Here is a 14,759-nt window from a genome sequence, read left to right on the forward strand (position 1 = left end):
TATAGGGGGAAATAAACAGTCCACAGTTCAGGCCAAGGCCCTTCGTCAGAACTGGAAAGAAGGGGTCAAATGCCAGAATAAGAAGGTTGTGAGAGGAAGACTGTAGACATTATTATATTTCTTTGTAAAAGTGAAATGAGCTTCCTGCATTATTGTCATAAAATAGAGAGAGAAATAAAATGGAAAACAAGCAAATTGGGCCATTGGGTTCATGCCAGCTATCAACAATCACTTTTCTTACACCAACCCACACATTCTTGGGATGTGAGAGGAAACTGGAGCATTTGGAGGAAACCCATGTGGTCAGAAGGAAAGCATGCAAACTCCACACAGACAGCACCCAAGGTCAAGGCTGAACCCTCTGAAATGGCAAGGCATTAGCTTGACCAGCTGTGCCTCTGTCACTGCTTGCATTACAATGGTGACTACACTTCAGAAAGAAAGCAACATCATCTCGGCATCTGTGAGATCGTGAAATATGCAAGGTCTATACTGGGTTAAGATAAAACCTTGCCCAGATTCCTGCCTCTTGACAAAAGATCTTGGACGAGGAATGATCCTGCATTAGCTGGCATTACTTTGTACTGAATTTATTATGCTAGCCAAGTTTCAATGCTGTCCCATTCTGGTTTGTCTTAAACAATATCACTTGGCACTCATTATACGGTGGAGTGTTTCCAAGTGCAGGCAAAATGGCTTACAAAATTGTCATCTGCAGTATGCATGGATTTCCGGAATCGCCTGGAGGCTGTTTATCCTTAGGAACAGAATTAGCTCTCCACTTTCATCACTGTCATTAGGACCTCAAGCTTTGAATTATCTTCCTAAATTTTTCTCTCTGCTGTATCACTAACTTTGACATGGACTGGGAAGGAAGGCGGAGTCAAGTGAATGCTATGAAATCTTTGTGTAGCCAAGCTGTCAAACCAACGGTGTAAAGGGGACAGCAACCTGGTTTCACAGGAGACAGGCCAGTAACAAATGCTGCCGATCTTCTGGGACTTCCATGGTGTCTCACAGAAGCACACATTCATTTTCAGAACGTGGTTGCACCCAACCCCAATGATCAATAAAACTGTGGCTATTTTATATTTACATTTTCTTTGAATGCTTAATTGTAAGGGCTTTACTGATGAACTGTTTGACTACAAGTTAAAAACAAATGCTGCTGGGGCGAGGGGGGTCACTGGCTGGGAAATGTTACTTTGGAATGGTTGGCTCACATCTCTAGCGACCTGCGTTCGATCCTGGCCTCAAAACTATCTGTCTGGAATTTGCATGTATACACAGTTTTTCCCAGTTCCCAAAGATGCATTTGTTAATTGGTTGACAGAATTAACCCCTTGGTGTGGTCAAGTGGTGAAGGAACGAAGGAGGAATTGATGAGCATGTGGGAGAGAATAAGTTGCAGGGGTACAGGGAAATAAGGAGGGGGGAAATGGGATAGATGCACTGGGAGCCGGAATGAGCTTGCAAATAGACTCCCCTTGTGCCATTATAAGCAAGTAATTAGCATTGCTGATAAAGGATCTCAGCCCGAAACATTGACTGTTTGTTCATTTCCATAGATGCTGACTGAGCTGCTGAGTTATTCCAGCATTTTGTGTGCTGCTCATGTAACATGGATTGCCACTTGGACAGAGGTGTTCTGAGTCTGTCTGGAGACGGAGGCGGGGGTGGGGGGGTGGGTGGGGGGCTCATGATGAGACCTCCAGGAATGCGTACAGCCAGATTTGGCAGCCTCATTATTAATGGTCTCTCTCCTCTGGCCCCTTCAAGTTCAGCACTTCTTCAAAATGGCTGCCTTTGCAAACTACGATAACAGCTTCAATCCTCTCAATGCACGGTTTCAGTTGCCTTATTTTAAAACTAACTCTGTAGTGACATGAGAGGCAATCCTGAAGAGATTGCCCAAGCTAAATCTTGGGGTGAGATAGATTGTCCAGTGACTAAAGGAAGCAAACTTGGATTTTAGAAGAATGAGGGGAGGTTCTATTGAAACATAAAAGATACCAAGCAGACATGGCAGCATAAAACTCGAGATGTTTCCACAAGCATTCGAGGGTTATAGTTGCAGGATTATGGGGCTGTTACTTGCTGTGGAGAGAACCTAAAAACGGAAGAAATTGGGAGCAAGGGTAGGGCCCTTGGCCACTCAAAGATGCCTGAACATCAACATAGTCACACTGAGTGCCCCGGGTGGCATCTCCTCACCTTTCCCTGTTCTCCGCCGCACTCCATTCCCCTATTTCTCAACCCTCTTGTGTAGCAAATTCCAGAGGAGATGTTCCTGTGCGACTCAGCTTTAAATCACTGTCCCCTCATCAGGTACCATGTCTCCTTATTCGAGGTTCTCCCACTGGTGGAAACGTTTCGACATTTACTCACATAATTCTGGAAGCCCAGGACAGCACACACAAAATGCTGGAAGAGCTCAGCAGTTCAGGTGGCGTTTATGGTAAGAATTAGAGTCAATATTTTGGGCCAAGACCCTTCATCAGGACTGGAGAGGAAAGGGGAGGAAGACTGATTGAGAAGGTGGGAGGATGAGAAGGAACACAAGCTGGCTGGTGATAAGTGACACCGGGTGAAAGGGAAGGTGGGTGGATGGGGGAGGGCACATGAAGTAAGGAGACAGGTGGAAAATGTAAAGGGCTGAAGAAGGAAAGAAGAGTGGACCATGTGAGAAAGGGAAGGAGGATATTTACTGTCTTTCTCCCTCTCTCCACCCTCCCCCCCCCCAGAGATTTCACATGACTTATACTTAAAAGTACTGATGAAATTTCCAAATTGATTCCAGAAAATCCAAGAGATATTGTAAGGAGAATAGATAGGCATTTCTGCGGCCGCAAACGAGACTCCAGGAGGGTATGTTTCCTCCCTGGTGCAAGGGTCAAGGATGCATCTGAGCGGTTGCAGGACATTCTGGAGTGGGAGGGTGAACAGCCAGTGGTCGTGGTGCACATAGGTATCAACGACATAGGTTAAAAACAGGATGAGGTCCTACAAGGTGAATTTAGGGAGATAGGAGATAAACTAAAAAGTAGGACCACAAAGGTAATAATCTCTGGATTACTACCAGTGCCACGTGCTAGTCAGAGTAGAAATAGGAGGATATATCACATGAATACGTGGCTTGAAAAAATGGTGCAAGGGGGAGGGATTCAAATTTCTGGGGCATTGGAACAAGTTCTGGAGGAGGTGGGACCGGTAAAAACAGAACGGTCTGCACCTGGGCTGGGCTGGAACCAATGTCCTAGGGGGAGCATTTGCTACTGTTGTTCAGGAGGATTTAAACTAATGTGGCAGGGGGATGGGAACAAGTGCAGAGAGACAGAGGGGTGTAAAATGAGGGTAGAAGCAAAAAGTAGTAAGGTGAAAAGTAAAAGTAGCAGGCCGGCAAATCCAGGGCAAAAATCAAAAAGGGCCACTTTTCAACATAATTGTATAAGGGCTAAGAGTGTTGTAAAAGCAAGCCTGAAGGCTTTGTGTGTCAATGCAAGGAGCATTCATAACAAGGTGGATGAATTAAAAGTGCAGATTGTTATTAATGAATATGATATAGTTGGGATCACAGAGACATGGCTCCAGGGTGACCAAGGATGGGAGCTCAACATTCAGGGATATTCAATATTCAGGAGGGATAGACGTGAAAGAAAAGGAGGTGGGATAGCATTGCTGGTTAGAGAGGAGATTAACGCAATAGAAAGGAAGGACGTTAGCCGGGAGGATGTGGAATCGATATGGGTAGAGCTGCATAACACTAAGGGGCAGAAAACGCTGGTGGGAGTTGTGTACAGGCCACCTAACAGCAGTAGTGAGGTTGGGGATGGCATTAAACAGGAAATTAGAAATGCGTGAAATAAAGGAATAGCAGTTATAATGGGTGACTTCAATCTACATATAGATTGGGTGAACCAAATTGGTAAAGGTGCTGAGGAAGAGGATTTCTTGGAATGTATGCGGGATGGTTTTTTGAACCAACATGTCGAGGAACCAACTAGAGAGCAGGCTATTCTGGACTGGGTTTTGAGCAATGAGGAAGGGTTAATTAGCAATCTTGTCGTGAGAGATCCATTGGGTAAGAGTGACCATAATATAGTGGAATTCTTCATTAAGATGGAGAGTGACATCGTTAATTCAGAAACAAAGTTTCTAAACTTAAAGAGGGGTAACTTTGAAGGTATGAGTCGTGAATTAGCTAAGATAGACTGGCAAATGACACTTACAGGATTGACGGTGGATATGCAATGGCAAGCATTTAAAGATTGCATGGATGATCTACAACAATTGTTCATCCCAGTTTGGCAAAAGAATAAATCAGGGAAGGCAGTGCACCCATGGCTGACAAGGGAAATTAGGGATAGTATCAATTCCAAAGAAGAAACATACAAATTAGCCAGAAAAAGTGGCTCACCTGAGGACTGGGAGGAATTCAGAGTCCAGCAGAGGAGAATAAAGGGCTTAATTAGGAAAGGGAAAAAAGATTATGAGGGAAAACTGGCAAGGAACATAAAAACTGACTGTAAAAGCTTTTATAGATATGTGAAAAGAAAAAAGATTGGTTAAGACAAATGTAGGTCCCTTACAGTCAGAAACAGGTGAATTGATCATGGGGAACAAGGACATGGCAGACCAATTGAATAACTACTTTGGTTCTATCTTCACTAAGGAGGACATAAATAATCTTCCGGAAATAGTAGGGGACAGAGGGTCTAGTGAGATGGAGGAACTGAGGGAAATACATGTTAGTAGAGAAGTGGTGTTAGGTAAATTGAAGGGATTAAAGGCATATAAATCCCCAGGGCCAGATGGTCTGCATCCCAGAGTGCTTAAGGAAGTAGCCCAAGAAATAGTGGATGCATTAGTGATAATTTTTCAAAACTCTTTAGATTCTGGACTAGTTCCTGAGGATTGGAGGGTGGCTAATATAACCCCGCTTCTTAAAAAAGGAGGGAGAGAGAAACCGGGGAATTATAGACCAGTTAGCCTAACATCGGTGGTGGGGAAAATGCTAGAGTCAGTTATCAAAGATGTGATAACAGCACATTTGGAAAGCAGTGAAATCATCGGACAAATCCAGCATGGAATTGTGAAAGGAAAATCATGTCTGACGAAGCTCATAGAATTTTTTGAGGATGTAACTAGTAGAGTGGATAGGGGAGAACCAGTGGATGTGGTATATTTGGATTCTCAAAAGGCTTTTGATAAGGTCCCACACAGGAGATTAGTGTGCAAACTTAAAGCACACGGTATTGGGGGTAAGGTATTGATGTGGATAGAGAATTGGTTGGCAAACAGGAAGCAAAGAGTGGGAATAACCTTTTCAGAATGGCAGGCAGTGACTAGTGGGGTACTGCAAGGCTCAGTGCTGGGACCCCTGTTGTTTACAATATTTATTAATGACTTAGACAAGGGAATTAAATGCAGCATCTCCAAGTTTGCGGATGACACGAGGCTGGGCGGCAGTGTTAGCTGTGAGGAGGATGCTAAGAGGATGCAGGGTGACTTGGATAGGTTAGGTGAGTGGGCAAATTCATGGCAGATGCAATTTAATATGGATAAATGTGAGGTTATCCACTTTGGTGGCAAAAACAGGAAAACAGATTATTATCTGAATGGTGGCCGATTAGGAAAAGGGGAGATGCAATGAAACCAGGGTGTCATTATACACCAGTCATTGAAAGAGGGTATGCAGGTACAGCAGGCGGTGAAAAAGGTGAATGGTACGCTGGCACTCATAGCAAGAGGATTTGAGTACAGGAGCAGGGAGGTACTACTGCAGTTGTACAAGGCCTTGGTGAGACCACACCTGGAGTATTGTGTGCAGTTTTGGTCCCCTAATCTGAGGAAAGACATTCTTGCCATAGAGGGAGTACAAAGAAGGTTCACCAGATTGATTCCTGGGATGGCAGGACTTTCATATGATGAAAGACTGGATCAACTGGGCTTATACTCTCTGGAATTTAGAAGATTGAGGGGGGACCTTATTGAAATGTATAAATTCCTAAAGGGATTGGACAGGCTAGATGCAGGAAGATAGTTCCCGATAGAACCATAGAACCATAGAAACTACAGCACAGAAACAGGCCTTTTGGCCCTTCTTGGCTGTGCCGAACCATTTTCTGCCTGGTCCCACTGACCTGCACATGGACCATATCCCTCCATACACCTCCCATCCATGTATCTGTCCAATTTATTCTTAAATGTTAAAAAAGAACCCGCATTTATCACCTTGTCTGGCAGCTCATTCCATACGCCCACCACTCTCTGTGTGAAGAAGCCCCCCCTAATGTTCCCTTTAAACTCCCCCCCCCCCACCCTTAACCCATGTCCTCTGGTTTTTTTCTCCCCTTGCCTCAGTGGAAAAAGCCGGCTTGCATTCACTCTGTCTATACCCATCATAATTTTATATACCTCTATCAAATCTCCCCTCATTCTTCTACGCTCCAGGGAATAAAGTCCTAACCTATTCAACCTTTCCCTGTAACTGAGTTTCTCAAGTCCCGGCAACAACCTTGTAAACCTTCTCTGCACTCTTTCAACATTATTTATATCCTTCCTGTAATTTGGTGACCAAAACTGAACACGATACTCCAGATTCGGCCTCACCAATGCCTCATACAACCTCATCATAACATTCCAGCTCTTATACTCAATACTTCGATTAATAAAGGCCAATGTAACAAAAGCTCTCTTTACGACCCCATCTACCTGTGACGCCACTTTTAGGGAATTTTGTATCTGTATTCCCAGATCCCTCTGTTCCACTGCACTCCTCAGTGCCTTACCATTAACCCTGTATGTTCTACCTTGGTTTGTCCTTCCAATGTGCAATACCTCACACTTGTCTGCATTAAACTCCATCTGCCATTTTTCAGCCCATTTTTCCAGCTGGTCCAAGTCCCTCTGCAGGCTCTGAAAACCTTCCACGCTGTCTACTACACCTCCAATCTTTGTATCATCAGCAAATTTGCTGATCCAATTTACCACGTTATCATCCAGATCATTGATATAGATGACAAATAACAATGGACCCAGCACTGATCCCTGTGACACACCACTAGTCACAGGCCTCCACTCGGAGAAGCAATTCTCTACTACCACTCTTTGGCTTCTTCCATTGAGCCAATGTTCTGATCCAATTTACCACCTCTCCATGTATACCTAGCGACTGAATTTCCCTAACTAACCTCCCATGCGGGACCTTGTCAAAGGCCTTACTGAAGTCCATGTAGACAATATCCACTGCCTTCCCTTCATCCACTTTCCTGGTAACCTCCTCGAAAAACTCCAATAGATTGGTCAAACGTGACCTGCCACGCCGAAAGCCATGTTGACTCTCCCTAATGAGTCCCTGTCTATCCAAATGCTTGTAGATTCTGTCTCTTAGTACTCCCTCCAATAACTTACCTACTACCGACGTTAAATTTTCCAGCCTATAATTTCCCGGATTACTTTTCGATCCTTTTTTAAACAACGGAACAACATGAGCCACTCTCCAATCCTCCGGCACCTCACCTGTAGACAGCGACATTTTAAATATTTCTGCCAGGGCTCCTGCAATTTCAACACCAGTCTCCTTCAAGGTCCGAGGGAACACCCTGTCAGGTCCCAGGGATTTCTCCACTTTAATTTTCCTCAAGTCAGCAAGGACCTCCTCCTTTTCGATCTGTACAGTTTCCATGATCATACTACTTGTTTCCCCTAATTCCATAGACTTCATGCCAGTTTCCTTAGTAAATACAGACGCAAAAAACCTATTTAAGATCTCCCCCATTTCCTTTGGTTCCGCACAAAGCCGACCACTCTGATCTTCAAGAGAACCAATTTTATCCCTTACAATCCTTTTGCTCTTAATATACCTGTAAAAGCTCTTTGGATTATCCTTCACTTTGACTGCCAAGGCAACCTCATGTCTTCTTTTAGCACTCCTGATTTCTTTCTTAAGTATTTTCTTGCACTTCTTATACTCCTCAAGCACCTTATTTACTCCCTGTTTCCTATACATTTCAAACAACTCCCTCTTCTTCTTTATCAGAGTTGCAATATCCCTTGAGAACCAAGGTTTCTTATTCCTATTCACTTTGCCTTTAATCCTGACAGGAACATACAAATTCTGCACTCTCAAAATTTCTCCTTTGAAGGCTTCCCACCTACCGATCATATCCTTGCCAGAGAACAACCTGTCCCAATCCACGCTTTTTAGATCCTTTCTCATTTCTTCAAATTTGGCCTTCTTCCAGTTAAGAACCTCAACCCTAGGACCAGATCTATCCTTGTCCATGATCAAGTTGAAACTAACGCTGTTATGATCACTGGAACCAAAGTGCTCCCCTACACAGACTTCCGTCACTTGTCCTAACTCGTTTCCTAACAGGAGATCCAATATTGCATCCCCTCTAGTTGGTCCCTCTATATATTGATTTAGAAAACTTTCCTGAACACATTTTACAAACTCTAAACCATCTAGACCCCTAACAGTATGGGAGTCCCAATCAATATATAGAAAATTAAAACCCCTACCACCAGAACTTGATGTTTCCTGCAGTTGCTTGCTATTTCCCTGCAGATTTGCTCTTCCATTTCTCGTTGACTATTGTGTGGTCTGTAATACAATCCCACTAATGTGGCCATACCTTTCCTGTTTCTCAGCTCCACACATAAGGACTCAGTAGACAAGCCCTCTAATCTGTCCTGCCTGAGCACTGCTGTAATATTTTCCCTAACAAGCAATGCCACTCCCCCACCTTTCATTCCTCTGCCTCGATCACATCTGAAACATCGGAACCCCGGAATATTAAGCTGCCAGTCCTGCCCCTCCTGTAGCCAAGTTTCACTAATTGTTATAACGTCATAATTGATGTTGGGGAAGTCCAGAACGAGGGGTCACAGTTTAAGGATAAAGGGGAAGTCTTTTAGGACCGAGATGAGGAAAAACTTCTTCACACAGAGAGTGGTGAATCTGTGGAATTCTCTGCAGCAGGAAACAGTTGAGGCCAGTTCATTGGTTATATTTAAGAGGGAGTTAGATATGGCCATTGTGGCTAAAGGGATCAGGGGGTATGGAGAGAAGGCAGGTACAGGGTTCTGAGTTGGATGATCAGCCATGATCATACTGAATGGCGGTGCAGGCTCGAAGGGCCGAATGGCCTACTCCTGCACCTATTTTCTATGTTTCTAAATCAGAGAAATCCAAGAAAAGCCATCATACAAAAAAAAAATTATGCCTCTTGAATTCCTCAGAAAGTTTACTTTGATAAAGGAGGATCTAAATCCAAGTTGAGGAATGATTTCTTGGAAAAGACAACACATGTTGGATCCACGGGAGAACTATTTCCCATCCAGAGCGCAGCCCCGCCCCTATGCTGTGGACTGAAGCAAAGAATGTGGATCTGATCCTGAATGCTTTCAGCCAAAGCAGGCAAGAAGAGGCGGGGGAAGGAGATTAGGCAACTTTCACAGCAAAACATCAACATCAAAGTAAAATCAGTGGTTAAGACAAAAAGTCACATTGATGACCAAGCATCTAGGACTTGCTGTATGTTAATATATCAATAATATTGAAAGAGAGCAGAGAAAAATTACAAGGGTGTTGCCAGGACTTAGGGACCTGAGGTATAGGGGAAAATTGAAAAGTTTAGGACTTTATTCTCTGGAGTATAGGAGAAAAAAGGGAGATTTAATAGAGGTATACAAAATTATGAGGGGTATAGCTAGGGTAAATGCAAGCAGGCCTTTTCCACTGAGGTTGGGTGAGAATAGAACCGGAGATCATGGGTTAAGGGTGAAAAGTGAAATGTTTAAAGGGAACCTGAGATGGAACCCTAAATCGCCAGGAAATGGTTTCTGGGTTCTTTTGAGAGACTGTTCTCCACAGCTGCTCCCCCGATGGAGAGAGGCACCAGCGAGCCAGAGGAAGCTGATCTTGGCTGGCAGCCGCCTGCATTTGAGCGGTGTGGTGAAACGTTCCAGGGCGTTGTGATGGAGCATGATCTATCTGATTGTGCCACAGCAAGACGGGTATCAGGCCTGGTGACCATAAGCTTGGTCAATTTAAAGATCATAGGTTAAAGGTGAAAAGGAGAAATATTTAAGGGGAACCTGAGGATGGGGAGGGTGCAGAATGAGCTGTGGGCAGAAGGGCTGATTGTGGGTTCAGTTTCGACATTTAAGAGAAGTTTGGATAAGTACATGGATGGGAGGGGTATGGAGGGCTATGGTCCAGGTGCAGGTTGAAGGGACTAGGCAGAACAATAGTTTAGCATGGACTAGATGGGCCAAAGGAACTTTTGCTGAGCTGTACTGTTCTATCACTATTATGCGGACAAACCATGGCTCTGAGCAGAAGTCACCATAAGCAGCCTGCTCTTTGTAGATAATTGTGCATGTTAGATACATCACAGTGCCAATTACCCATAGTCTCAGTGAGACTAAGGTTGATAATCCTGCCAGATTGTTTTGACATCTTGAAAAATAAAAGGTCAATTTCCAGGGGTCCTCTATAAACCTGGCAGAGATTTTTAATCTCCCAGGGGCAGGGAGTTAGGTGAGTTACCGAAGACTAGAAGGTGACTAACGTTGAGCCCTTGTTTAAAAAAAACTGCAAGGACAAGCTGGGGTAATACAGGTCAGCAGGCTTCACATCAGTAGCAGGGGGTTTGGAAAAGCAAGAACTGATTAGAGCTTGTCTTGGGGGGGGGATAATTTTATGGTGATTGGAGTAGAATACAGTGGAGGGGAATCAGAGCAAAGTTTATTTACACAGAGAATGGTTAGTGCGTGGAACGCCCTGCCAGTGTTGGTGTCGAGCCAGATACATTGGGGACATTTAAGAGACCCTTGGACAGGCACATTGGTTATAGAAAAATGGGGAGTCATATTCCATGATAGGCTGAGGGAGTTAGGGATATTCTCTTTGGAGAGGAGGAGGATGAGAGGTGACTTGTTAGACATGTTCAAGATGATAAGAGGCTTAGGGACTTTTCTCCCCCAGGGCAGAAATGACTAATACGAGAGTGCATGATTTTAAAATGTTTGGAGGAAAGTATAATGGTGGGGGCGGGGGGGATGCCAAAGTGAGTTGTTTTATACAGAGAGTTGTAAGTTAATGCAACACTCTGTCAGGGCTGATGGTAGAGGCAGATACATTAGGGTCATTTAAGAAACACTTAGATAGACACATGGATGATAGAGAAATGGAGGGCTATGTAGGAGGGAAGGGTTTGATTGATCTTAGAGTATGTTAAAAATTCAGCTTAACATTTTGGGCCAAAGGGCCTGTACTATGCTGTAATGTTCAATGCTCCAGTCATGGAAAATCACGTCTCGCAAATTTGGTTGAGTTTTTTTTTTGAAGAGGTGAACAATAGGATTGACGAGAGCAAGGAGGTACATGATGGTTCCATGGACTTCAGCAAGGCTTTTGAAACATCCCACATGGTAGAGTGGTTGGGAGGTGAGATCACAGGAGATCTGCGCTAAGCCAGCCAAATGGACACAAAACTGGTTTGGTAGAATTCATTGGGAAGTTACGTATGGTTCGTTTCTAGATTGCGGGCCCATGGCCAATTGTGTGCTGGGGAGATTAGTGCTGAGCTCTTTACTGTTGGTTAAGTATTTGTTATGTATATTATACATTTAATGTGTATTTAAGGTGAGGGGGGTAAAGTTTAGCAGAGATGTGGGGGGCATATTTGTTTACATAGAGAGAGGTAGGTGTGTGCAATGGGCTGCCAGGAGCAGTGGTGGAAGCAGAGACAACAGTGACATTTTAGGTGGGCACATGAATATCAGGGATATGGATCTGTGCGAGAAGAAGAGATTTAGTTTACTTTGCATTGTGTTTGATGCAGACATTGTGGGCTAAAGGACCTATCCTGTGCTGTGCTGTTCTACGTTCCATGAATAGGCCATTAGCACCCCCCCCCACCGCTAAGCCTGCATCACCTTTCAATATGACCTTGGCTGATCTATGTTGGCCTCACCTCCTCTTCTATGCCAGTTCCCCATTTCCTTGGTCTTTCAAACATTTAATCTACCTCACCTTTAAGAACTACAGCTTCCTGGGCTGGAGAGTTTCAGAGATCTATCGACACCTGTGAAGGGTATTTTCTGTTTAGCTCCACTTTTAAATGACTGGCCCCTGACCTTGAGACTCAAGTGAAAGCATTTCAGTTTCTACTCATTCTGATCATCCAACAATTCTGAAAGAATGGGTTAAAGCTAAGGGTGCTGTAACCATCACTCCCGATTAACGCTGAGGCACTCTACCACTGATGGGATCGCCAGACAATCAGGAACAAAGCCGACAGCTGGAAGAAGTAAAGAGGACAGGGAAGGCGGCAATGAGCCAGAGTAGCCATTCCAGCTGTTCCATGACCTTGGGACAATATGGGAACTATTAACTCATCAGGAAATAGTTTATGGGTTCACTAGACGGACTGCTCTCTACAGCTGTTCCTCCAATGGACAGAGGCACCAGTGAGCCAAAGGAGGCTGATCTTGGCTCACAACAACCTGCATTTGAGCAGCACTTGGGAGTGTGGTGAAACATTCCCAGGAGCATGATCCGACTGCGCTACAGCACACTGGGTATCAGCCCAGGTGAGTACAGGCTTGGTAAAACTAGAGGTCATAGGTTAAAGGTGGAAGGTGAAATATTTAAGTGGAACCTGAAAGAAACGTCTTCACTCAGTGGGTGGTGAGTGTATGGAACGAGCTGCGAGTGGAAGTGGTGGATGTGGGTTTGATTGCGGCGTTAAAGAGGAATTTGGAAAAGTAATGGATGTGAGTGTATGAAGGGCTCTGGTCTGGGTGTGGGTGGATGGGACTAGGCAGAATAGTAGTTCAGCATGGACTAGATGGGCTGAAGGGCCCATATCTGTTCTGTAGTGGTCCAGTGCTCCACGACTCTATGACAAGTTTAAAGGTCAAAATGGAATAAGAAGTTTTAGAGGGACATGCTGGGCTTTTTACCTAGACATCTGAATTTAAGCCTACCGCTGGTGAAATAGAGAAGGTCACTAACACATGGGAGTAGGCTCCAGCCCTTTAACCCTTTAACCATGCAAGGTCTCTCCCTCCAGTTCTGGACATTTATATCCAACTCTTATGGTGACCATAATTTCTGGAATTCTTTATGTGATAAGATCCCTCACCATATAAGATACTCAACTGACAACCCCTGGGTGGTTCCAGAGGCATGTAAAATACCCAAGCACCAGCAGATACTGCCATTGATATCTTGTAAACACTTCTACCTTATTTACTCCTCCTTTGACTAAGCTTTGAGTAACAGGTATTATTATTTCCTTGGTGAATAGTTCTGTTTGACCAGTACTTAAGCTGTTATACTATACAAATATCTGTTGATGTATGGGAGATTTTTGAAAATCTCCATAATCGTCTTGAGAAATAGATGATTTACGCAATCTTCCTTCTCTTCTTTAGCACTCGACTTCCAGACATGCCTTGTGTAACATTGTAGAGTGTGAGCCTTTCAACTGATGGCATCACACATGAACACAGGGCTTTGAGGAATCAGGCACCACCCAGCACATATGTGAAAGGAGGACAAGAGAGGGGAGAATTGGTGGCCTCAGTGTGCTCACCAGATTGACACAACCTTTGTAGATGTTGAATTACTGGGCACACATCCCTAAACGTCTCCTCTCCACCACTGAGGAAATATTGAAGGATTTGTTTGGAACCTGAAATAACTCAGATATTTTGCTCCCCTATTGTCTCTCCATTACAACTTCTTGCTCTTATTGGAGACATAAAAGATGCTGGTATCCGGAGCAACAAAAAACTGCTGGAAGAATCCATGGAGGGAAATGGACAGTTGATGTTTCACCTTGGACTCTTTACCTTCTTCATTCCAGATGAAGGGTCTCCACCCAAAATGTAGACTTACCATTTCCTTCCACAGATGCTGCCTGACACAATGAGTTTCTCAACAGGGTTTTTTTTAAATTTTTGTTGGAAATTGATTTAGTTACAGAAACAGGCCAGAAGAGCAACACTTTCTCTGGAAGTTTCTCTCCAACTGCATGCACAGCAAGGGTTAACAGACACTTCCACCAGAGCGGATCAGAGTAACCCTGGCTGGCTTCTCTCTGCACAAGACCCTTAGACTAGTTGACGGGGTTGAGTTTAATTTACACAGTAAAGAACACAGTTTCACAGTGGGGCACCTAGCAGAGCCATTGCTTCATGGCTCTATTGACTTGGGATTGATCCTGGCTTCTACTGCTGTCTGTGTAGAGTTTACACGTGCTCCAAGTGATTCTCACTGGGTGCTCCAATCTCCTCCAATCAAGAGTTAGTTGGTATTGTTAACTAAATTACATTTGTATGTAGGTGACTGATAGAATCTGAGGGGAATGTTGAGAAAATAAAAATGGATTAATGCAAATTGGTGCTTAATGGCTGACCTAAACCAAAAGGCTTGTTTCTGCACTCTATGAGTCCGTACGACTCCAAGTAGAGCTAAATGAGGTAAACAGGATGAAAGAAAAATGTGGGAGGGAAAGGTTGGATTGATCTTGGAGCAGATTGACATTGTTGGCCAACCAGCTTGCACTAGTATGGAAACACCAATGATCTGGAATGGAAAAACTTTCATAACGTAGTGGATAAAGCCCAGTGCATCATGGGTACCCTGGTCACATGTTTTATAAGTGGACGATACTCGCCTTTAAACAAAGCTAAGCAAAACACGGAACAATAAAAAGGCCATCGTGTGTTTCATCAGA

At 44.0% G+C, this 14,759-nt stretch overlaps 1 protein-coding gene across 1 annotated transcript in view; it reads right to left on the reverse strand.

Moving 5' to 3' along the window:
- col6a1 (collagen, type VI, alpha 1) overlaps positions 1 to 14,759 on the reverse strand; it is an 89,707-nt gene that overhangs the window by 17,543 nt on the left and 57,405 nt on the right. The window lies entirely within an intron of this gene.

This window comes from Mobula hypostoma, chromosome 6 (assembly GCF_963921235.1).
Source record: "Mobula hypostoma chromosome 6, sMobHyp1.1, whole genome shotgun sequence".
NCBI lineage: Eukaryota > Metazoa > Chordata > Chondrichthyes > Myliobatiformes > Myliobatidae > Mobula > Mobula hypostoma.